Genomic DNA, 25,225 nt, shown 5'->3' on the forward strand with positions numbered 1-25,225 from the left:
ATATTAAATCCTTTTCCTGCTAACACCTACTGGAGCCTCCTTTCAATCCATTGTGTAATTCAATTCAACAAATATCCACTGGATTCTCATTTGCTCCTCTCTGCTAGGTGCTGTGGCCCATGGGAATATAAACAGAGTTCCTCACCTCACAAAGCATAAAAATTAAGAGAAGATAGAAATATATACAAACTACTGGCCATAATATAAGGCAGGGTATAGTACATGCTAGAATAGAAATATGCAATATAAAGTATGGAGAGAGGAGAAATGATTACATCTAAATTGAAGATGAGAGAAAAGGGAAGGTTTAATAGATAATGAGACATGTAAGCTGAGCCTTCAAAATTGATTAGGATTCAAATACATGGACAGGGGAATAGAGAATGTCATCCCAAGTGAAAGAAACAAGGCATCGATATAGGAGTAGGTGAAAGAATCAGGGACTTTATAGGGACTGATATGGTTTGAGTATAGAGATAGGATGATCTAGTTAAAGCTAGAAAGCACAACCAGGAGCAGAAAGTGTAGGATCTTGCATGCTGACAGAGGAGGAAAACAGGCTTTTTGAAAGCCTCTGATTCAGCATCACTGACTTAACACAAAGATGTTGTCCAGGCAGTCAACCCCTACAACGGAATGGCAGGGATATAAGAACTGGTGGCTTCTATAGTGAATTAGCTACCAACTTTTGATATAACCTCAGGCAATTCACTGAAGATTCCCTATGACTCAAGTTTTGTACAAGCACGTATACAACAAAATGTGTGGGAAGGAGAAGAAGAAAGGAAAAGTAGGAGGAAGGCTCTCTCTTATCAGTTATAAAACTCCAAACAAAACTTGGCCTGAATACTATTCTAAGATGCTAAGTACTATTCTGTTCAAATGTTAACATTTCTGAAATCTGGATGTATCTTAGATCTGAATGCCATCATCACATTTGATTCTGTTTTTCATTTTTCTGTCCAAAACCCTATATTAAGTACCTTAGAGCCAAGAAAATACAACTATAAAAAAAGAAAAATAAAATTCAAAAAATAAATTCCAGTCTTTTTATAACTGACATATGTATGACACATATGTATATAAATGTATTTGTTGTAATAATATTAGCCAGGAGTTCAACTATGTTCGAGTCATGTGAGACCACCTCATAAATCATCTTACCTGGGATAGTCTTGGGGAACCCACTGCTCAGTCACTTCCCCAAAGGAAAAAGTAAAACTGTGTCTATTTATAAATGATGTGATCTTGTATATAAAAAACACTAAGGAATTTACACACAGACAGACAGACAGACACACAAAAGCTGTTACAACTAACAAATTCCGCAAGAGTGTAGGATACAAGGTCAAGATAAAAGAATCAATTTTATTTCTATTGTACAAAGTATAAATGCAAAACATACTCTTAAAACTATAAAATATTATTGAAAGAAATTAAATATTTAAGAAATTGAAAGCCAATCCATGTTCATATCTTGGAATGTAATACTATTAAAGTAGCAATACTCCCTAAATTGATATACAGATTGAAAAGAACCGCTATAAAAATTTTAACTCGCTTTTTTCTTACAGAAATTAACAGGTGGAACCTAAAACTCATATGGAAATACAAGAGAGCCAAATTAACCAAAACAGTCTTGAAACAAAAGGACAAAGTTAGAGAACTCACAGTTCCCGATTTCAAAGCTTAGTACAAAGCTACAATAAAAAAGACAGTGTGGTACTGACATAAGGATAGACATAAAGATCAATGGAATGGAATGGAGAGTCCAAAAAAATAGCCCATGTATTGGGGGTCAGTTGATTTTTTTGTACAAATTAATGGGGTACATGTAAAATTTTGTTACATGTATATAATGTGTAGGGATCAAAATGGTATTTAAGGTGTCCCAAGTACCCAAGTGCTTAGGTACCCAGGTACAATACATTTCTGTTAACTATAGTCACCCTACTCTACTATGAAACATTGAATTTATTCCTTCTAATTGTATGTACCCTTAACCTGCTTCTCTTCACCCTCCCCCTTCTCCAAATTCACCCTTTCAGTCTCTGTTATCTGTCTTTTCATGGTCTACTTCCATGTGATGAATTTTTTAGCTCTCACATTTAAGTAACAACATGCAATATTTACCTTTAAACCTGGTTTATTTCACTTAAAATAATGACCTACAGTTTCATCCATGTTGCTGCAAATGACATGATTTCATTTTTTATGACCAAATATTATTCCATTGTGTATATATGCCACATTTTCTTTATCCATTCATCCGTTAATGGACACTTAGGTTGATTCCATATTTTTCTATTGGAATAATGCTGCAATAAACATGTGAGTGCAAGTATCCCTTTCATATACTGATTTCTTTTCCTTTGGGTAGATACCCAGTAGCAGGATTGCTGGATGAAATGGTAATTGTATTTTTAGTTTTTTGAGAAATCTCCCTGGTATTTTCCATAGTGACTGTACTAGTTTACATTTCTACCCACAGTATATAAGAATTCCCTTTAAATACTTGTTAAATACTTGTTTTGTGGCATAAAATCTGGCCTATCCTGAAGAATGTTTCACGTGTAGATGAAAAGAATATATATCCTGCAGTTAAGGAATAGAATCTTCTGTCAGTGTCTGTTAGGTCCATTCAGTCTAATGTACAGACTTTTTCATTATTTTTTAACTTTTATTTTAGGTTTGGAGGTACATGTGAAGGTTTGTTACATAGATAAACACGTGTTGCAGGGGTTTGTTGTACATATTATTTAATCACCCAGGTTTTAAGCCCAATAGCCAATAGTTTTTTTTTTTTTTTGGCTCCTCTTCCTCTTCCCATCCTCTCCCTCAAGTTGACCCCAATGTCTGTTGTTTCCTTCTTTGTGTTCATAAGTTCTTATCATTTAGCTCCCACTAATGTACGGTTTAAATTGAAGGTTTCTTTGTTGATTTTCTGGCTAGGTGATCTGTCTAATGCTGACAGTGGAGCGTTGAATGCCCCACTATTATTGTATTGCAGTCTATATCTCTCTTTAGATCTAGTAATATTGGCTTTATGGTTCTGGGTGCTTTAGTGTTGGGTAAATATATATTTAGAATTGTTATATCCACTTGCTGGATTGACCCATTAAGTACACATGTAATGACCTCCTTTCTCTTTCTCCAGTTTTTGTTTTGTTTTGTTTTTTTACTGTTTGTTTTTTGGGGTGGCTTTTTTTTGTTTTTTTGTTTTTGTTTTTGTTTTTGAGACAGAGTCTCTCTCTGTCACCCAGGCTGGAGTGCAGTGGCGCGATTTCGGCTCACTGCAACCTCTGCCTCCCAGGTTCAAGCAATTCTCCGGCCTTAGCCTCCCAAGTAGCTGGGACTACAGGCACAAGCCCCCACGCCCGGCTAATTTTTTCATTTTTAGTAGAGACAGGGTTTTGCCATATTGGCCAGGGTGGTCTCGAACTCCTGACCTCAAGTAATCTGCCTGCCTCAGCCTCCCAAAGTGCTAGGATTACAGGCGTGAGCCACCGCGACCAGCCTTTTTTTAAAAAAACAAAAAAACAAAAAAAAAAACTGTTTTTGATGTAAAATCTGCTTTATCTGATATATGTACAGCTATTCCTGGTCACCTTTGGTTTCCATTTGCATGGAATATATTTTGTCCATTCCTTTACATTGAGTCTATGTGTTTCTTTACTGGTAAGGTGAAGCCATACAGGCTTCTGTCCTTCCATTCACTTAAGGCCCAAGGGATCTTTAATCAGCTTGTAGTGAATGTTGCCATGCCTGGGAATCACCCTCCAGGGCAGCAGGTTTCCCTCTGGCCCAGGGCATGTCCAGAAATGCCCTCCCAGAGGCAAGGCCTGGAATCAGGGACTGCATGAACCCTCTTTGTGCTCTATCCCACTGTGGCTGAGCTAGTACCTAAAGTGGAAGACAGTAAAGTCCCCTTTACTTTTCCCTCTGCTTTTCTCAAGCAGTAGTCTCTCCCCATAGCCATTACAGCTCAAAATGTGTTGGGTCTCACTTGAAGCCATCACATCTCAGAGTTTCACCCAAGGCCCATGGCATACTACCTGGGTATCACAGCTGGTTATTCAGGGCCCAAGGTCTCTTTAGTCAGGAAGTGATGGATCCTACCTGGATAGGCTTTTCCCCTTCAAGGCAGTGGGTTCCCTTATGGCCCAAGGTGTGTCTAGAAATGCCATATGGGAGCTAGGGCCTGGAATGGGGGCCTCATGACTCTGACTGGTGGCTTATCCTTCTGTGGCTGAGCTGTTACCCAAGATACAAGACAAAAGTCATCTTTACTCTTCCCTCTCCTTTCCTCAAGTGGAAGGAAGAGGTCTCTTTTGGAGCGGCAAGCTGTGTTGCCTGGGGTTGTGAGAGAGGTGGCACAAGCACTCCCTTAGCTTCCCTGGCTGGTGTCTCAGTAAAGTCACATGTTCCCCAAGTCCACTGGCTCTAAACCCAACTCCACACTAGGACTTGCAGTCCTTGTGGCCTAGACTGCCTTTCAAGGTTATTGAGGGTCCCAGAGCACTTCACCCCATGGCAGTGAGCTTGCTGGAACTCAAGTTCCTACTGCTGGTATGGGTTATTCCCCTCTGGCTGAAGCTGGCCTGAATGCTCCCTTTGTGGGTGGGCATCAGCTGAGTTCAGCCCAGTTTTGCTTTCCACTGTGACTAGAGCAGCACTGAGTTCAATGCAAAGTCCCACAATTTCTGTGCTCTCCCTCTCCCAAGTGTACAGATTTCTCCATGTTGGCTCATGCCTGTAATGCTAGTGCTTTGGGAGGCCAAGGCAGGAGGATCACTTGAACCCTGATGACTGGGACTAACCTGAGCAACATAGTGGTAGCCCATTTTTAGCTTGTGCCTTAGCCCCGGCTGTAGGAGCCCCATGACTCAGTTGCAGACACAACTCATGCTTCACTCATGTCCCAGCTCAGTCCCAGTGGTCCTCGCTTTCTAGCACCGGCAGCTGCAACCCATGCACTTGCTTCTCAGCTCCAGCTGCATAAGTTCATTCCCAGCTCACTCCCAGTCTCTGAGCATGCCTATCTTTTTGCCCCAGGGTAGTGTACACTGACAGCAGTGTTGGCAGTTACCAGCAGGCTGATTCCCCAGTTTCCAGCAGCATTAACACCTCAGTCCCAACACCGCTGGGTCCCAGGATAGTGTGCAGTCTGTTAAAGGCTAAGACTGCAAATAGTGCCTTGATGTAGCCACTGAAGACTCAGAACAGGTGTGGGTCCTAGTGCTAGTTCCTTCCCTGGAGCAGTTCCATCTCACGGTCTCCTGGTAACTCCTTATGTTTGTTTCAGGCTTTGAGAAGATAGAGGGCCTCTTCCATGGCCAGGATTGCATGATTCCGGTGTGGGGATGTGAGCCACTGAAAGTCTGTCACTTAACCTTTCCCTGTGTTGGGAAGTCACTCCCAGGTCCCTGCCAATCCTGGCCAAGCAGGCTGCCTCTCTTCCTTCTCTTTCCTTGATTTTGGTGTTTCCTGTCACTATTCTGTTGAAGTTCAGCGTTCTTTCTCGGATAATGTATCCAAAATGTGTGATTGTCTATACACTATTCTGGTTTTTCTAAGTGGAGGGGGCAAGTATGAAACGTTTCTATTCAGCCATCATGATGCCTCTCTCAAATGACTTTTGACAAGAACAAATAAATTCACTGGGGAAAGGAACAGTATTTTCAAGAAACAGTGATGAGATAACAGGATATCTACATATGTCATATATATGTATATATATATAAATTAACTAAAAGTGGATCAAACACCAAAATATAACAGCTAAAACAATCAAAATATTAAATTATAGAAGTAAATCTTTGTGACCTTGCATTTGGCAAAACCTTCTTATTTATACATTACATCAAAAGTACAAATGTTTAAAATTATATAAACTGGGCTTCATCAAAATTAAAACTTCGTGCTTCAAAAGATACTAAGAAAGTGAAAGGATGATGTACAGAATAAGAGGATATATTTGCAAATTGTATATCTGATAAAAGACATGTATCTAGAATATAAAGAACACTTATAAATCAATAACAAAAAGACAAACAATTGAGTTAAAATAGGCAAAATATTTGAACAGACATATCTCCAAAGAAGATATACAAGTGGTCCATGAGCACATGCAAGGATGCTCAACATCATTTAGTCATTATGAAAACGTATATTGAAACCACAATGATACCACATCACACCCAAGAGGATGTCTATAACAAAAAAGATGGACAAGAGCAAGTGTTGATTAGTACGTGGACAAACTGGAACCTTCATACGTGTAAATGTAAAATGTTATTATAAAATGTAAAATGGTTCATCCCCTACGGAATAGAGTTTTGCAATTCCTCAAAAGGTTACACATAGATTTACCATATGTCCCAGCAATTCTACTTCCAGATATACAGCAAAGAGAAATGAAAACATATTTCTACACAAAAACTTATACACAAATGTTAATAGCCGCATTATTCATAAAACCCCAAAGGTGGAAATAACTCAAATATCCACTAACTGTAGAATGGATAAACAAAAGTAGCATATCCACACAGTGGAAAATCATTTGGCTATAAAAAGAAATGAAGGACTAATCCTTCAACATGGATGAATCTTGAAAAAAATACGCTAAGTGAAAGAAGCCAGACCCAAAAGACCAAATATTGTGTTATTTCATTTCTATGAAATGTCTAGAATAAGCATAGAGAGAAAGATAGAAAGTAGATTAGAGATTGCCTAGGGCTAGGGGAATCAGGGAGCTTTGGAAATGATAGCTAAAAGGTACAGGGTTTCTTTGGGGAGTAACAAAATGTTCTAAAATTGATTGCAGTGATGGTTATATACACCTCTGTGAATATGCTAAAAACATTTAATTTAAATGGGTAAATTGTATTGTACGTGTATTATATCCCAACTAAGCCATTACCAAAAAACTCAAGGAAAAATTTGGTATTTATAAGAAAAAAGTTCATTTGAGCGATGAATGTACTTTTTTCCACTTATCTTTTCAAAAGGATTTAATTATTTAAAAAAGAGATATGAAAGAGAAAAATACCAAAAACATAAGAAGCAGGCTATACTTTTGGAAATGTATGGTGGGGAGAAAAGTGCAATGACTTCACAGCACCAATATGTTATATTTGGGGATTATTATCTTATACACATTAAATTCTTTTTTTTATTATTATACTTTAAGTTCTAGGGCACATGTGCACAATGTGCAGGTTTGTTACATAGGTATACATGTGCCATGTTGGTTTGCTGCACCCATTAACTCGTCACTTACATTAGATATTTCTCCTAATGCTATCCCTCACCCTTCCCCCCACCCCACCACAGGCCCTGGGGTGTGATGTTCCCCACCCTCTGTCCAATTGTTCTCATTGTTCAAGTCCCACCTGTGAGTCAGAACAGGTGGTGTTTGGTTTTCTGTCCTTGTGATAGTTTGCTCAGAATGATGGTTTCCAGCTGCACCCATGTCCCTGCACAGGACGTGAACTCATCCTTTTTTATGGCTGCATAGTATTCCATGGTGCATATGTGCCACATTTTCTTAATCCAGTCTATTATTGATGGACATTTGGGTTGGTTCCAAGTTTTTGCTGTTGTGAATAGTGCCACAATAAACATACGTGTGCATGTGTCTTTATAGTAGCACGATTTATAATCCTTTGGGTATATACCCAATAATGGGATCGCTGGGTCAAGATCCTTGAGGAATTGCGACACTGCCTTCCACAATGGTTGAACTAGTTTACGTTCCCACCAACAGTGTAAAAGTGTTCCTATTTCTCCACATCCTCTCCAGCATCCATTGTTTCCTGACTTTTTAATGATCACCATTCTAACTGGTGTGAGATGGTATCTCATTGTGGTTTTGATTTGCATTTCTCTGATGACCAGTGATGATGACCATTTTTTCATGTGTCTGTTGGCTGCATAAATGTCTTCTTTTGAGAAGTATCTGTTCATATCCTTTGCCCACTTTTTGATGGGGTCGTTTGTTTTTTCCTTGTAAATTTGTTGAAGTTATTTGTAGATTCTGGATATTAGCCCTTTGTCAGTTGGGTAGATTGCAAAACTTTTCTCCCATTCGGTAGGTTGCCTGTTCACTCTGATGGTAGTTTCTTTTGCTGTGCAGAAGCTCTTTAGTGTAATTAGATCCCATTTGTCTATTTTGGCTTTTGTTGCCATTGCTTTTGGTGTTTTAGTCATGAAGTCCTTGCCCATGCCTATGTCCTGATGGGTATTGCCTAGGTTTTCTTCTAGGGTTTTTATGGTTTTAGGTCTAACATTTAAGTCTTTAATCCATCTTGAATTAATTTTTGTATAAGGTGTAAGGAAGGGATCCAGTTTCAGCTTTCTACATATGGCTAGCTAGTTTTCCCAGCACCATTTATTAAATAGGGAATCCTTTCCCCATTTCTTGTTTTTGTCAGGTTTGTCAAAGATCAGATGGTTGTAGATGTGTGTTGTTATTTCTGAGGTCTTCGTTCTGTTCCATTGGTCTATATATCTGTTTTGGCACCAGTACTATGCCGTTTTGGTTACTGTAGCCTTGTAGCACAGTTTGAAGTCAGGTAGCATGATGCCTCCAGCTTTGTTCTTTTGGCTTAGGATTGTCTTGGCAATGGAGGCTCTTTTTTGGTTCCATATGAACTTTAAAGTAGTTTTTTCCACTTCTGTGAAGAAAGTCATTGGTAGCTTGATGGGGGTGGCATTGAATCTATAAATTACCTTGAGCAGTATGGCCATTTTCACGATATTAATTCTTCCAACCCATGAGCTTGGAATGCTCTTCCATTTGTTTGTGTCCTCTTTTATTTCGCTGAGCAGTGGTTTGTAGTTCTCCTTGAAGAGGTCCTTCACATCCCTTGTAAGTTGGATTCCTAGGTATTTTATTCTCTTTGTAGCAATTGTGAATGGGAGTTCACTCATGATTTGGATCTCTGTTTGTCTGTTATTAGTGTATAGGAATGTGTGTGATTTTTGCACATTGATTTTGTATCCTGAGACTTTGCTGAAGGAGATTTTGGGCTGAGATGATGGGGTTTTCTAAATATACAATCATGTCATCTGCAAACAGGGACAATTTGACTTCCTTTTTTCCTAACTGAATACCCTTTATTTCTTTCTCTTGCCTGATTGCTCTGGCCAGAACTTCCAACACTATCTTGAATAGGAGTGGTGAGAGAGGGCATCCCTGTCTTGTGCCAGTTTTCAAAGGAAATGCTTCCAGTTTTTGCCCATTCAGTATGACATTGGCTGTGGGTTTATCAAAAACAGCTCTTATTATTTTGAGACACGTTCCATCAATACCTAGTTTATTGAGAGTTTTTAGCATGAAGCGCTGTTGAATTTTGTCAAAGGCCTTTTCTGCATCTATTGAGATAATCGTGTGGTTTTTCTCGTTGGTCCTGTTTATGTGATGGATTATGTTTATTGATTTGCATATGTTGAACCAGCCTTGCATCCCAGGGATGAAACCGACGCGATCATGGTGGACAAGCTTTTCGACGTGCCGCTGGATTCGGTTTGCCAGTATTTTATTGAGGATTTTTCACATTGATATTCATCAGGGATATTAGCCTAAAATTCTCTTTTTTTGTTGTGTCTCTGCCAGGCTTTGGTATCAGGATGATGCTGGCCTCATAAAATGAGTTAGGGAGGATTCCCTCTTTTTCTATTGATTGGAATAGTTTCAAAAGGAATGGTACCAGCTCCTTCTTGTACCTCTGGTAGAATTCGGCTGTGAATCCATCTGGTCCTGGACTTTTTTTGTTGGTAGGCTACTAATTATTGCCTCAATTTCAGAGCCTGTTATTGGTCTATTCAGAGATTCAAATTCTTCCTGCTTTAGTCTTGGGAGGGTGTATGTGTCAAGGAATTTATCCATTTCTTCTAGATTTTCTAGTTTATTTGCACAGAGGTGTTCATAGTATTTTCTGATGGTAGTTTGTATTTCTGTGGGATCGGTGGTGATATCCCCTTTATCATTTTGTATTGCATCTATTTGATTCTTCTCTTTTCTTCTTTATTAGTCTTGCTAGCAGTCTATCAATTTTGTTGGTCTTTCAAAAAACCAGCTCCTGGATTCATTGATTTTTTGAACAGTTTTTTGTGTCTCTATCTCCTTGAGTTCTGCTCTGATCTTAGTTATTTATTGTCTTCTGTTAGCTTTTGAATTTGTTTGCTCTTGCTTCTCTAGTTCTTTTAATTTTGATGTTAGGGTGTCAATTTTAGATCTTTCCTGCTTTCTCTTGTGGGCATTTAGTGCTGTAAATTTCCCTCTACATAGTGCTTTAAATGTGTCCCAGAGATTCTGGTACATTGTGTCTTTGTTCTCATTGGTTTCAAAGAACATCTTTATTTCTGCCTTCATTTTGTTATTTACCCAGTGGTCATCCAGGAACAAGTTGTTCAGTTTCCATGTAGTTGTGCGGTTTTGAGTGAGTTTCTTAATCCTGAGTTCTAATTTGATTGCACTGTGGTCTGAGAGAGAGTTTGTTCTGATTTCTGTTCTTTCACATTTGCTGAGGAGTGCTTTACTTCCAACTATGTGGTCAATTTTGGAATAAGTGTGATGTGGTGCTGCGAAGAATGTACATTCTGTTGATTTGGGGTGGAGAGTTCTGTAGATTCTATTAGGTCTGCTTGGTGTAGAGCTAAGTTCAAGTCCTGGATATCCTTGTTAACCTTCTGTCTCGTTGATCTGTCTAATATTGACAGTGGGGTGTTAAAGTCTCCCATTATTATTCTGTGGGAATCTAAGTGTCTGTGTAGGTCTCCAAGGACTTGCTTTATGAATCTGGGTGTTCCTGTATTGGGTGCATATATCTTTAGGATAGTTAGCTCTTCTTGTTGAATTGATCCCTTTACCATTATGTAATGGCCTTCTTTGTCTCTTTTGATCTTTATTAGTTTAAAGTCTGTTTTATCAGAGACTAGGATTGCAACCCCTGCTTTTTTGTTTGTTTGTTTTGCTTTGTTTTGTTTTTGCTTTCCATTTGCTTGGTAGATCCTTCCTCCATCCCTTTATTTTGAGCTTATGCATGTCTCTGCACGTGAGATGGGTCTCCTGAATACAGCACACTGATGGGTCCTGACTCTTTATCCAATTTGCCAGTCTGTGTCTTTTAATTGGGGCATTTAGCCCATTACAATTTAAGGTTAATATTGTTATGTGTGAATTTAATCCTGTCATTATGATGTTAGTTGGTTATTTTGTCCATTAATTGATGCAGTTTCTTCCTAGCATCGATGGTCTTTACAATTTGGCATGGTTTTTGCAGTGGTTGATACTGGTTGTTCCTTTCCATGTTTAGTGCTTCCTTCAAGAGCTCTTGTAAGGCAGGCCTGGTGGTGACAAAATCTCTCAGCATTTGCTTATCTGTAAAGGATTTTATTTCTCCTTCACTTATGAAGCTTAGTTTGGCTGGATATGAAATTCTGGATTGAAAATTATCTTCTTTAAGAATGTTGAATATGGCCCCCAGTCTCCTCTGGCTTGGAGAGTTTCTGCCAAGAGATCCACTATTAGTCTGATGGGCTTCCCTCTGTGGGTAACCCAACCTTTCTCTCTGCCTGCTCTTAACATTTTTTCCTTCATGTCAACCTTGGTGAATCTAACAATTATGTGTCTTGGGGTTGCTCTTCTCAAGGATTATCTTTGTGGTGTTCTCTGTATTTCCTGAATTTGAATGTTGGCCTGCCTTGCTAGGTTGAGGAAGTTCTCCTGGATAACATCATGAAGAGTGTTTTCCAACTTGGTTCTTTCTCCCTGTCACTTTCAGGTACACCAATCAAACGTAGATTTGGTTTTTTCACATAGTCCCATATTTCTTGGAGGCTTTGTTTGTTTCATTTTACTCTTTTTTCTCTAAACTTCTCTTCTCGCTTGGTTTCATTAATTTCATCTTCAATCACTGATACCCTTTCTTCCACATGATCGAATCAGCTATTGAAGCTTATGCATGTGTCACATAGTTCTCGTGCCATGGTTTTCAGCTCATCAGGTCACTGTTTATTCTAGTTAGCCATTCGTCTAATCTTTTATCAAGGTTTTTAGCTTCCTTGCTATGGGTTCAAACACCCTCCTTTAGCTTGGAGAAGTTTGTTATTACCGACCTTCTGAAGCCTACTTCTGTCAGCTCATCAAAGTCATTCTCTGTCCAGCTTTGTTCCGTTGCTGGCAAGGAGCTGCAATCCTTTGGAGGAGAAAAGGCTCTCTGGTTTTTAGAATTTTCAGCTTTTCTGCTCTGGTTTCTCCCCATCTTTGTGGTTTTATCTACCTTTGGTCTTTAATGTTGGTGACCTACAGATGGGGTTTTGCTGTGGATGCCCTTTTGTTGATGTTGACGCTATTCCTTTCTGTTTGTTAGTTTTCCTTCTAAGAGTCAGGTCCCTCAGTTGCAGGTCTGTTGGAGTTTGCTGGAGGTCCACTCCAGACTCTGTTTGCCTGGGTATGACCAGCGAAGGCTGCAGAACAGCATATATTGCAGAACAGCAAATACTGATGCCTGATCCTTCCTCTGGAAGCTTCATCCCAGAGGGGCACCTGCCTGTATGAGGTGTCAGTCAGCCCTTACTGGGAGGTGTCTCCCAGTTAGGCTACACGGAGGTCAGGGACCCACTTGAGGAGGCAGTCTGTCTGTTCTCCGAGTTCAAACACCATGCTAGGAGAACCACTGCTCTCTTCAGAGCTGTCAGACAGGGACGTTTAAGTCTGCAGAAGTTTCTGCTGCCTTTTGTTCAGCTATGCCCTGCCCCCAGAGATGGAGACTACAGAGGCAGCAGGCCTTGCTGAGTGCAGTGGGCTCCGCCCAGTTTGAGCTTTTCCAGCTGCTTTGTTTACCTAGTCAAGCCTCAGCAATGGTGGACCCCCCGCCCCCTGCTAGGCTGCTGCCTCGCAGGTCGATCTCAGACTGCTGTGTTAGCCGTAAGCAAGGCTCTGTGGGCTTGGGATCTGCTGAGCCAGGTGCAAGATATAATCTCCTGGTGTGCCTTTTGCTAAGACCATTGGAAAAGCACAGTATTTGGCCAGGAGTGTCCCGTTTTTCCAGGTGCCGTCTGTCACGGCTTCCCTTGGCTAGGAAAGGGAAATCCCCTGAGCCCTTGTGCTTCCTGGGTGAGGCAACGCCCTGCCCTGCTTTGGCTCACCCTCCGTGGGCTACACCCACTGTCCAACCAGTCCCAGTGAGATGAACCAGGTACCTCAGTTGGAAATGCAGAAATCACCCATATTCTGTGTCAATCATGCTGGGAGCTGCAGACTGGAGCTGTTCCTATTTGGCCATCTTGGAACGGAAAAAAATTCTTATTTTTCTGAACAAATAAGCATTTCCTATAGAGGTCATATAGCATACTCCTTATGAGTTCTCACTCCAGAAACAGATTGACTGGATTCAAATTCCAGCTGTACCACTTGGTAGTTATGTGACCTTGGGCAAGCTACTTAAAATCTGTGTCTGTTTCTTTAATTGGTAAAGTGGAAAAAATGGCAGCACCTATTTCACAGGGTTATTGTAATGAATAAGTTTTTCATATATGCAAGGCACTTAGTGTATGGTAAGTGCTCAATAAATGTCGGCCATTGTTATAAAGAAAAAATGACATTACAATTTCAAAGGTTTCATGTAAAAGTTAGCATTCATGCAGTCACAGACAATGCTTGTTACAGAGGGTAGCTAGTCAGACATGAGCAGGGCAGGAGACGGACACCTTCCCCACCAGGAATGTCAGGCAACCAACAGGTGATGATCAGGCAGTTATGAAACTGTCTCTCTAAAATAATAATTGGTCACAGCCAGTGCCAAGGAAAGGCCATCTCCCAATAAACAGAAACATCTGAAACTGGTGATCAGCAGCTCCTGATAAGATCTCAGGAGTTGGGTAAGTGGGCTCATGCATGCACATTAAGAGGAAAAGTGGTGGAGTTTAACTGGTATTATGACCTTCTAGGACATTTGACTGGTAAGGGAAGAATGCCTCAAGTAAGGATGTGTACAATTTCAGTAAACACACTGTGCATGCTCCCCTCCCAAGTGCTAGCAGGCCACTGCATGTGTGAACAGCCCATCTCAAGGGAAGAATCAGGGGGGAAGAAACACAAGATCCCAGAAGCATCCCAACATATAAAACCCCAAGACCAAAGGTCAAACCATACACTTGATCTCTCAAGTCGCCCACCTGACCTTCTTCCAAGTGTACTTTACTTCCTTTCATTCCTGCTCTAAAGCTTTCTAATAAACTTTCACTCCTGCTCTAAAACTTGCCTCGGTCTCTTCTTCTGCCTTATGACCCTCACTGGAATTCTTTCTTCTGAGGAGGCAAGAATTGAGGTTGCTGCAGACCATACGAATACGCCACAGGTAACATGTTGACTTTATTAGCACTATAGTTCTGCAAAGATTTTAATTCTGCATCACCTTCCCCAAACAATCACAAAGGACCCCAGAGCCAGAACACCACTCCCATCTTTTCCCACTTTAAGCCATCTGTGGATAGGGTAATGGGTTATGTTTCCTGATCCATATCCCACGTCTTGTGTACAAGAAAAACTCTTACATTAGATATCATATTTGAATCTAAACATTGAACTTCTAAGTTTGAAAAACATGGAGGAGCTCCCCTTCTTGGTCATATGGGTAACTAAAAATCCTGAAAAACCTTCTAGTACAAAATACAAAAACATGGTGGGAAAAATAAAATTAAATCCTTTTCAGCCAGGCACGATGGCTCACACCTGTAATCCCAGCACTTTTGGAGGCCAAGGCATGCAGATCATTTGAGGTCAGTAGTTCGAGGGCAGCTGGGCCAACACAGTGAAACTCCATCTCTACTAAAAATACAAAAATCAGCCAAGTGTGGTGGCAGGCACCTATAGTCCCAGCTACTGGGTAGGCTGAGGTGGGAGGATCGCTTGAGCCCAGGAGGTCGAGGCTGCAGTGAGCTGTGATTGCACCACTGCACTACAGCCTGGGTGACAGAGCAAGACCTTGTCTCAAAAAAAAATCTTTTTTAATGCATCGCTGAGCTGGCAGGAAAGACAAGCAGATCCTCAGAGGCCAAAATCATTACTTAGGCGACTATCTTGTGGGAGAAACCAACAAATAATAGCAGTTACTCCTGGGATATCTAACAATTTCCACCTTCACGCTAATGGTCGTGCACTGGTGAGGATTCAAATCTTACACTGTTGGGAATCAGATCAGAGAAAATATAGTATGATATCTGTGTAACCTATGGGTAGGATATAAAGCAAGATGGAAGAAGCAGAAAGCATAAAATAAAAAACTGATTAATTATCCTACATTAAAATTTTCATTTCCTTCCTCAAAATACATGATAAAGTGATGAGACAGTCCAAAACCTGACTGAAGATAATTTTAACACATGTAATGACAAAGAATTAGTAATTAATATCAAGGATATATAAAAGATTATAAGTCAATAATAAGAAGAGGACAACCCCATAAACACATGAAAAAAAAAACACAAGCAGGTATTTTACAGAAGAGGAAATAAGAATGGCCAATGAACACTTGAAAAGATGCTCCACTGCATTTGTAGTGTGTGAAATGTAAATTTCAAGGAGAGTAGGATAACTTTTTATACTTACCACTTAAGCAACATTTTTTTAAAAATCTAACAATAGCAAGCACTTATATGTGCAACAACATCATTACAGATGTGTTTTGGTTTTGGATTTTGCTCTTATCACAGGTTTACTTTTCATTTTTCACAAAACATCCATTTTGAAGGACCACCTTAAAATTATTTTAGTCATAACTGAAAGAAAACAGCCCGAGTAGAATTTTACCCCTCTAGAGCTGAAGGGTAAATATGAATGACTTGACACAAACAATCTAAAATAGAGAAACAAAATCAGTTAGATGTGGCAACAAAGATCAAAGGAACTCTGAGATCACATTAAAGACATGTACAATGTCAACCCAAACTTTCAGTGTTTGCCTGAGCACCTACTATGCATTCAATGTCATTTTACCACGTGCTTACACAGCACAAATGAATAGTGTCCATATCTGGAAAAAAACATGCACAGATCTGGCTGTTCTCAGATGCTCAGACTTTTAAGTGTGTTTTAAAGGAAGGAACCACAGGATTATTTTACCCTCAGTAGCACAAAGTGGAATTCTAAGGACGATGTGAAATGTAAGGAAGGAATGAGAGGATGGAAGGAAAGAATAGGAGTACAAAACAGGAATCCACAATTCCACACAACTTTAACTTTTTTTTCCATGTGTTTTTCAGCCACTCCAATCATTCATGAATTTGTTCTTTCAACAAACCTTTGTTAGGCTCCTATCTTATATCAGGCCCTGTGCAGCACTGGGGATAGATACAGAAACCAGTTAGACACTAGTCTGGATCTCCCGGGACTCTGCATCTAGAAGCAGGAAGCAGTGAAAGTCCAGAGTGATAAGTGTTACAATAGTACTGAGCCCAGGATGCCAAGAGCACACAGTGAAAGGACATTCAGCACTAAACTGATAAAATAGATCATGTATTAAAAAATGAAAAAAAAAAAAAAGGTTTTATACTTAACCTACGCCAAGTACCTCCTGGGACACTTTCAGCACATCATATTGAGTCAGGACCTGAAAGTCCTTCCACCTCAGGACTTTCAGGTCCTGACTCAATATTATATTAAGGTTACAATATAACCTTAAGTATATTAATAATTAAGACCTGTTTCCAAGGACAAGAGCGTACGATAGTGAGCTCCCTCATCTTTTCAAACATGCCTTTTCATAGACCAGACATGTTTGCATGTGCTGCAAATAAAGGGAAGCTATTCATTTCTGTAATTTTTGTAAACATCAATATTTACACGTATATGTGTATTCATATAGTGTGCAGACATGAAAATATTAAGTGTTTAAAATGGAGGGTTTTAAAACTTTAATCTCCATCTTTATTTATTTTTTATTATTTTATTTATTTATTTTTAGAGACAGGGTCTCACTCTGTCACCCAAGATGGAGTGCAATGGTGCAGTCACAGCTTCATGCAGCCTCAAACTCCTGGGCTCAAGTGATCCTCCCGCCTAAACCTCCTGAGTAGCTAGGACTACAGGCAAGTGCCACCACATCTGGCTAATTGTGTGGGTTTTTTAAAATTTTTTTTGTAGTCATGAAAATAACTGCCTTTGAGAATTAGATTCCTTGGATAATTTGCAAAGCACAGTTAAAAAGAAATCTCTTCATCCCACATTTTGAATATGCCAGAGTATTCCTTAACAACAGAAATGTGGGGAAAAGGCATCTGAAAGGGCATTACTTTATTCACCCAAATAATCACCATTCAGTTCCTGCAGTGTAAATGAGTAGGGGCATGTTTGAACATGAGCTTAAAGAAACACTAGTCCCTGACCACTATAGCCACAGCCACCACCACTAAATATTTCCAAACATACTATCTTAGCAATAGGTTAATATTTACATTAACCCCTACTTAATTTTTTATTATGGCATCAGACCTTTTGAGAGCAGCTATTTAAAGCACAAGCTATGAAAAGAGACAAGATGACCCACTAATATCAGAACTCACAATATCCATGTAGACATGACTAAATGCCAGATCTCCTGCGCTGTAGCTATTCACCTCTTCTTGGGTTCATAAAATCTAATTTTGAAATGTACAGCATCTGCAATGGTAAATCCAATTAAAATGACTTATTTTAGTTTGTAATGCATGCAGAAAAACACACAATATCTGTTCATGGTCCTTTGAATATGTTAATGAAGAAAGTAAACCTGACCCTCTTTTGTAAACTGACAAGTGCAAAATTACAAATAAAAACAGGGTCACTGCTTTTTGCTCTATGGCTAATCCCATGATCTAGCCTGCAATTGCAAAAACTCAAAGATGTCCCCAAATATGCATATTCCTTCTAACTGCCATCAAAGAGTCTCAGAATACATGTACCTAATCACACAATTTCAGTTAAAATAGAGAAAATGTTATTTAAAATAACTCTCAAAGGTTATTCTTCTCATCACAGTGTATATGCAACAGCTAATGCTTCCACTTAACAATGGTACAAGAGTACAAATGAAGACTTGATGACCAGAGAACTCTCAGTGTCCTTGAATGTAAAGAATACTCCTGGCTGATAGCAGCGGCTGATGCTGACCTAGCCAAGGTATTTATGAAAGGGCAGCTCAACCTCTACCACACCCTCCAGCCACAAAGTTATGCAAAATTCATATTCCAGTAGCATCTACAGGGTCTACTATAAGCCCATTAAGACAAAACTGGGCAAACGCTTTATGCTGAAAAGATACAGTAGCCTCTTTGTGCTCTATGAAAGGGAAATTTTAAAATATCTTAGCATCACGATTTTATATTATATACTTTACTTTTCCTCTTGCATTATTTTATGTGTATCAAAATTTTCATAATGAAGTAATTTTTAAATACACACATTCCAATACAAGTCTTAGATCAACATATGGCATATGATCCCAGTTTGGTAAAATATCTAGATATATGTGGATTTTTTATTGTTGCTCTCATCATTAGAAACAAGTTCCCTGAAGGCAGAGATTTATTCACTTGTTCACCGTAATATCTCAATAGTGTCTAGCACACTGGAGGTGATCAATAAATGTTTGAATTGAATTGATATATCTATATTCATAGAAAACCTCCTACGTCCTCACACACAAACTATTAGCAGTGTTTACCACCAAGGAGCAGGACTGGGCTAGGCACATGGATGACTTTCATTTATTAGTTTATGGGCATTTGTTTTGTTTAGATATTTGACAAAGATCACATATACATAATTTAATTATAAGAATAGAAGATGAGGAAATAAAAGATACTTCCCTACCAAAAACAGAAAACAAAAACAGGAAAAAGAAGACTCAAAGACACTAGGAAATGACAGGAGTAAGAAGGGAGAAATAAGGGGAAGAACCGAGAAAAGAAAGGGATGAAAGAGAGAGGGCAGGAAAAATGCATGAGAAAAAATGAGAAACAGCTGGTGGGAAGTGACAGTGAGAAGACCTCCACCCATGGGCTTAGTGTCCCAGGTTGCTGCCCCTTGACTATATCTCTTGTTGGTGTTTAAGAGCATGTCTGTGGAAACCTTTTCCTTCAGCCTTCCTTCAGATGAAAAACCACTCAGTAGAGATGGCATGTTTTCCCTGTACAGCAGCAGGAGCTGACATTGTCTTGGGAACCTCCCTAATAATCACAGCTGAATGAATTTATTATTCAGAAATCCAACACATGTAGGTAAATTTTGGGAGGAACTGAATCAGTCCGTAAAGAAGAACTACATACGTGGTGATTTACAATATGTAAAAATAGAAGTAAGTAAATATTTTTCCCGCTTAAAGCATCAGCAAATCCACTGCAGATCTGGTCCAAGTCCATTTATCGAGCCACTGCAATCTACTTTCCTAAAAAATATCTCCTGCCACAGGGAGGGTAACTACACACTTGATTGACAAATCGTCTTGTCCAGCATGAAAAAGCCTTTGCCGATTCCTGGCAGTGTGGTATCCAAACACATGCCTCTCATTTCTTCTGTTATCCCACCCCAGTCCTACACAAACGTGCCTGCCAAATGCTGAACCACAAACACAAAGGCGATTGAATTAGTGATGATGTTGTTTTCATTTGTATTATTGTTTTCCCTTGGGAGAGATCGGGTTGATACCTTCTTGCCTTTTAAGACTTCAGCACAGTATCTAGAATAATTCTCATACTAGGAATGAATATGTTGCAAACTTTCTCCTTTTTTTTTTGAGGTAGGGTCTCACTCTGTCACCCACGCTGGAGTGCAGTGGCGAGATCACAGCTCACTGCCGTCTTGACATCCTGGGCTTAAGTGATCCTCCCACCTCAGCTTCCTGAGTAGCTGGGACTACAGGAGTGTGCCACCATGCTCAGCTAATTTTTTAAAATATATTTTGTAGATATGAGGTCTCACTATGTTGCCCAGCCTGGTCTCAAAATCTTGGGCTCAAGCAATCCTCCCACCTAGGCCTCCAAAAGTGCTGGGATTACAGGCGAGAGCCACCACGCCCAGCCACAAACTTTGTAAATTCATGACAAACTAAAGATGAATAACTATCCAATGTGAGCATTGAAGGGCAGAATGCCAATATCCATTATAGTAAATAATTCCGTCCATAGTTTGAGAAACCTCAATTTGTGCCACTATAAAAATGAGGTTAAGGTACTTCCTAAATTCATCTACAGATTCAGTGCTATCCCTAGCAACATCCCAGATGGCTTTTTGCACAGAAATTTTCAAGCTAGTCTTAAAATTCATACGGATACGCAAGGGACCTGGAATAGCCAAAACAATCTTGAAAAAGAAAAACAAATTTGGAGTTTACATTTTCTGATTTCAAAATTAGTACAAAGCTACAGTAATAAAGATAGGTATTATGATAGACTTATAGATACATCAGTGGGAAATAATTGAAAGTCCAGAAATAGATCTTTGTACCGAAGGTTAATTTATTTTCAGCCAGGGCACCAAGACGTTTCGATGGGGAAAGGATATTCTTTTTAATAAATGATGTTGGGAAACCTGGATGTGCACATGGAAAAGAATGAAGCTGAATCTTTGCTGCACACTATACACAAAAATCAACTCAAAATGGATCAAAGATCTAAGTATAAGAAGTAAAACTATAAAACTCTTAGACAAACACATAGTTGTAATTTATTATGACCTTGGATTAGGCAATGTTTTCTTATATTTGACATCCAAAGTACAAGCAATAAAAGAAAAAAATAGATACATTCGACCTTCTCAAAGTTAAAAATATTTGCGCTTCAAGGAAACCATGAAGTACGTAAAAAGACAACCCACAGAGTGGGAGAAAATATTTGCAAATTAAATGTCGGATAAAGATCTCCAATCTCTGATGGCCAGTGATGATGAGCATTTCTTCATGTGTTTTTTGGCTGCATAAATGTCTTCTTTTGAGAAGTGTCTGTTCATGTCCTCTGCCCACTTTTTGATGGGGTTGTTTGTTTTTTTCTTGTAAATTTGTTTGAGTTCATTGTAGATACCATCTCACACCAGTTAGAATGGCCATCATTAAAAAAATCAGGAAACAACAGGTGCTGGAGAGGATGTCGAGAAATAGGAACACTTTTACACTGTTGGTGGGACTGTAAACTAGTTCAACCATTGTGGAAGTCAGTGTGGCGATTCCTCAGGGATCTAGAACTAGAAATACCATTTGACCCAGCCATCCCATTACTGGGTATATACCCAAAGGACTATAAATCATGCTGCTATAAAGACACATGCACACGTATGTTTATTGCGGCACTATTCACAATAGCAAAGAGTTGGAACCAACCCAAATGTCCAACAATGATAGACTGGATTAAGAAAATGTGGCACATATACACCATGGAATACTATGCAGCCATAAAAAATGATGAGTTCGTGTCCTTTGTAGGGACATGGATGAAACTGGAAAACATCATTCTCAGTAAACTATCGCAAGGACAAAAAACCAAACACCGCATGTTCTCACTCATAGGTGGGAATTGAACAATGAGAACTCATGGACACAGGAAGGGGAACATCACACTCCGGGGACTGTTGTGGGGTGGGGGGAGGGGGGAGGGACAGCATTAGGAGATACACCTAATGCTAAATGATGAGTTAATGGGTACAGGAAATCAACATGGCACATGGATACATATGTAACAAACCTGCACATTGTGCACATGTACCCTAAAACCCTAAAGTATAATAAAAAAGGAAAAAAAAAAAAAAAAGATCTCCAATCCAGAGTATATAGAGAACTCTTAAAACTCAACAGTAAAAGAGGAGAAGCCCAATCTGGAATCAGGCAAAGAATCCGTGTAGACATTTATCCAAAGAAGATATATAAATGGGCAATAAGCACATGAAAAGGTGCTCAACATCACTAGTCATTCAGGAAATGTAAATCAAAACTACAATAAAGAACTATTTCACACCCACTAGGATGGCTGGGAAATAAAGAGAGATTAACAAGTACTAGGAAGAATGTAGAGAAATTATAACCCTCATATGTGGATGGTGGGAATGTAAAAGGGTGCAGCTGCTTTGAAAAACAGTCTGGGATTTCCTCAATGATGAAACATACAGTTACTCTAGGACCTAGCAATTTCCACACCTAGATACCATACCACAGGGAAATGAAAACATAGGTCCACATAAAAACTTGTATAAGAATATTCATAACAACATTATTCATAATAAACAAAAGGTGGAAACCACACAAATGCCTATCATTTTTATTGGATAATTAAAATGTGGCATATCTATGCACTGCAATAAGATGCAGCCATTTTAAGAATGATGCAACGACAACATGAGTGGACATTGAAAACATTATGCTCAGTGAAAGAAGCCAGTCACAAGACATCACATATTGTATGATTCTATGTATATGAAATGTCCAGAATAGGCACATCTATAGAAATAGAAAGTAGACTAGTGACTGCCAGGGGCTGAGGAGAAAGGTGGTTCGGAGAAAATGGAGAGTGACTGCTAACGAGTATGGGGTTTCTTTTTGGGGTGATGGGAATATTTTAAAGCTAGATTGTGGTAAAGGTTGCACAACTCTGTGATTATACTAAAAACCATTGAATTGCATACTTTAAGTAGGTTGATTGCATGTGAATTATAGCTCTAAAAAAGCTATTTTTAAAAATAGGCTCTCATATATGACAAACACATAGCCAAGATCATACTGAATGAGGAAAAGTTGACAACATTACCCTTAAGAACTAGAATAAGACAAGGATGTCCACTCTTACCACTCCTATTCAACATAGTACTAGAAACCCTAGCCAAAACAATAAAACAAGACAAAGAAATAGAAGGTATCCAAATTGGAAAAGAGGAAGTCAAATTATCTCTGTTTTCCGATGACATGATCATAAGGGAGGAGACCACCCCTCATATTGTCTTATGCCCAATTTCTGCCTCCAAAGAAATAAGAAGTAAAAACTAAAAAGCAGAAAAGAAATCCACAAGCAGACAGCCTGGCACCACACCCTGGGCCTGGTAGTTAAAGATCGACCCCTGACCTAACCGGTTATGTTATCTATAGATTACAGACATTGTATAGAAAAGCACTGTGAAAATCCCTGTCCTATTCTGTTCCATTCTAATTACCAGTGCATGCAGCCCCCAGTCACATACCCCCTGCTTGCTCAATCAATCATGACCCTCTCAAGCGGACCCCCTTAGAGTTGTCAGCCCTTAAAAGGGACAGGAATTGCTCACTCAGGGAGCTCGGCTCTTGAGACAGGAGTCTTGCCCATGCTCCCAGCCGAATAAACTGCTTCCTTCTTTAACTCGGTCTCTGAGGGGTTCTGTCTGTGGCTTGTCCTGCTACAATCATACACCTAGAAAACCCTAAAGACTCCTCCAAAATGGACTGCTCCCTAATTCATTTTATGAGGCTAGAATCATCCTTACACCAAAACCTGATAGAGACACAATTTTAAAACTTCAGAGCAATATTATTGATAAACACAGATGCAAAAATACTCAACAAAATGCTAGCAAACAGAATCCAGCAGTATATGAAAAAGCTAATCCACCATGATGGAGTAGGCTTTATCCCTGGGATGCAAGTTTAGTTCAAGACATGCAAATCAATAAATGCGATTCATCACATAAATGGAACTAAAAACAAAAACCACATGATTATCTCAATAGATGCAGAAAAGTCTTTTGACAAAATTCAACACCGCTTCATGTTAAAAAAAAAAAACTCTTGATAAGCTAGGTATTGATGGAATGTACCTCAAAATAATAAGAGCCATCTATGACAAACCCACAGCTGACATCACACTGAATGGACAAAAGCTGGAAGTACTCCCCTTGAAAACTGGCACAAGACAAAGATGTCCTTTCACCACTCTTATTCAAGATAGTATTGGAAGTCCTGGCCAGAGCAATCAGGCAAGAGAAAAAAAATAAAGGACATCCCAATAGGAAGAGAGGAAGTCAAATTATCCCTGTTTGCAGACAACATGATTCTATATTAAAAATACAAAAATTAGCTGGGTGTGGTGGTGCACAGCTGTAATCCCAGCTACTTGGGAGGCTGAGGTGAGAGAATCATTCGAGCCTGGGAGGCGGAGGTTGCAGTGAGCTGAGATTGTGCCACTACATGCTGGCTTGAGTAATAGAGTGAGACTCTATCTCAGAAAAAAAAAAAAAAAGTTAACAGGTCTGAAACAGCCAAACTTCTGATACTCATAATTTTTCCCCATAAATCTATGCCTCCTGCAGGCATCTCCATCTCCGCTGATGAAAATTTCTGCCATCCACTTGCTAAAGCCAAAAATGTTAGCATTATCCTTAACTCCTCTTTCTCTCATACTCCATATCCAAACCAGTAGAAAATCCTTCTGACTCTATCTTCAAAATATATCCAGAATCTATTTGATCACTCTTACCACCTCCACAAACTACCTCTCTGGTTCAAGTTGCCATCATTAATGCTAATAGCCTCTTAATTGGTTTCACTGCTTCCATCTTTGTCCGACCTTAATCCTATTCTCTACACAGCATCCAGAGGGATTCTGTTAACATAGAAGTGACTCCTTTGCTCAAAACCTTCCAATGGCTCATCATCTGACTCAGGGTAAAAAGCCTAAATTCTTACCAAGCCCCATGTGATCCAGACTTTATTACATCTATGGCTTCATCTCATGCAGGCACGCATGCACACACAACACACACACACACACACACACACACACACATATGCAAACACTCACTCTGCTTCAGCCATACCGGTCTCTTTCTTGTTCCTTGAACTTGTCAGCACGCTCTTGTCTCAAGGCCTTTCCACTGACTGCCCCCTCTTCCTGAAACACTCTGCCCCAGTTACCTCTGGTAGTTCACTTCCTACCTCCTTCAGGATTTTGCTCAATGGCATCTTCCCAGTGCTGAAAGTAACAAGAAGTCACTCAGATTCTTACATCTGCCATAAACATACAATGAGGGGAAGTTTGGGTGAAAAAATAAACGTAACTGCAGTGACACTGGCCTCTGGCCAGGAGCTAACTGTCTCTGGAACAAGACCTTGAAGCAACAGAAAGAGGCACTGGCCTTGTCAGCCATCAGATAGAAGGCATCTCTCCTCATAGGACTGGCCTCTGCTTCTGCCCTAAAGTAGGTAAGGTGCAAGTTGTTTATTGAGCCTTCAGA

The 25,225-nt window shown here is 39.6% G+C and overlaps 1 protein-coding gene across 5 annotated transcripts in view; it reads right to left on the reverse strand.

The window, feature by feature from the left end:
- MCF2 (MCF.2 cell line derived transforming sequence) overlaps window positions 1–25,225 on the reverse strand; it is a 122,801-nt gene that overhangs the window by 75,068 nt on the left and 22,508 nt on the right. Inside the window, exon 1 of one of the 5 annotated variants that reach the window (XM_055267373.2) lies at window positions 17,569–17,666. The exons of the other annotated variants lie outside the window; for them this stretch is intronic. The gene's annotated coding sequence lies outside the window, so the exon portion shown is untranslated. Of the gene's footprint in view, window positions 1–17,568; window positions 17,667–25,225 lie in introns of those variants that run through there. 5 annotated transcript variants of the gene reach the window in all.

Source organism: Symphalangus syndactylus, chromosome X (assembly GCF_028878055.3).
Source record: "Symphalangus syndactylus isolate Jambi chromosome X, NHGRI_mSymSyn1-v2.1_pri, whole genome shotgun sequence".
NCBI classification, from domain to species: Eukaryota; Metazoa; Chordata; class Mammalia; order Primates; family Hylobatidae; genus Symphalangus; species Symphalangus syndactylus.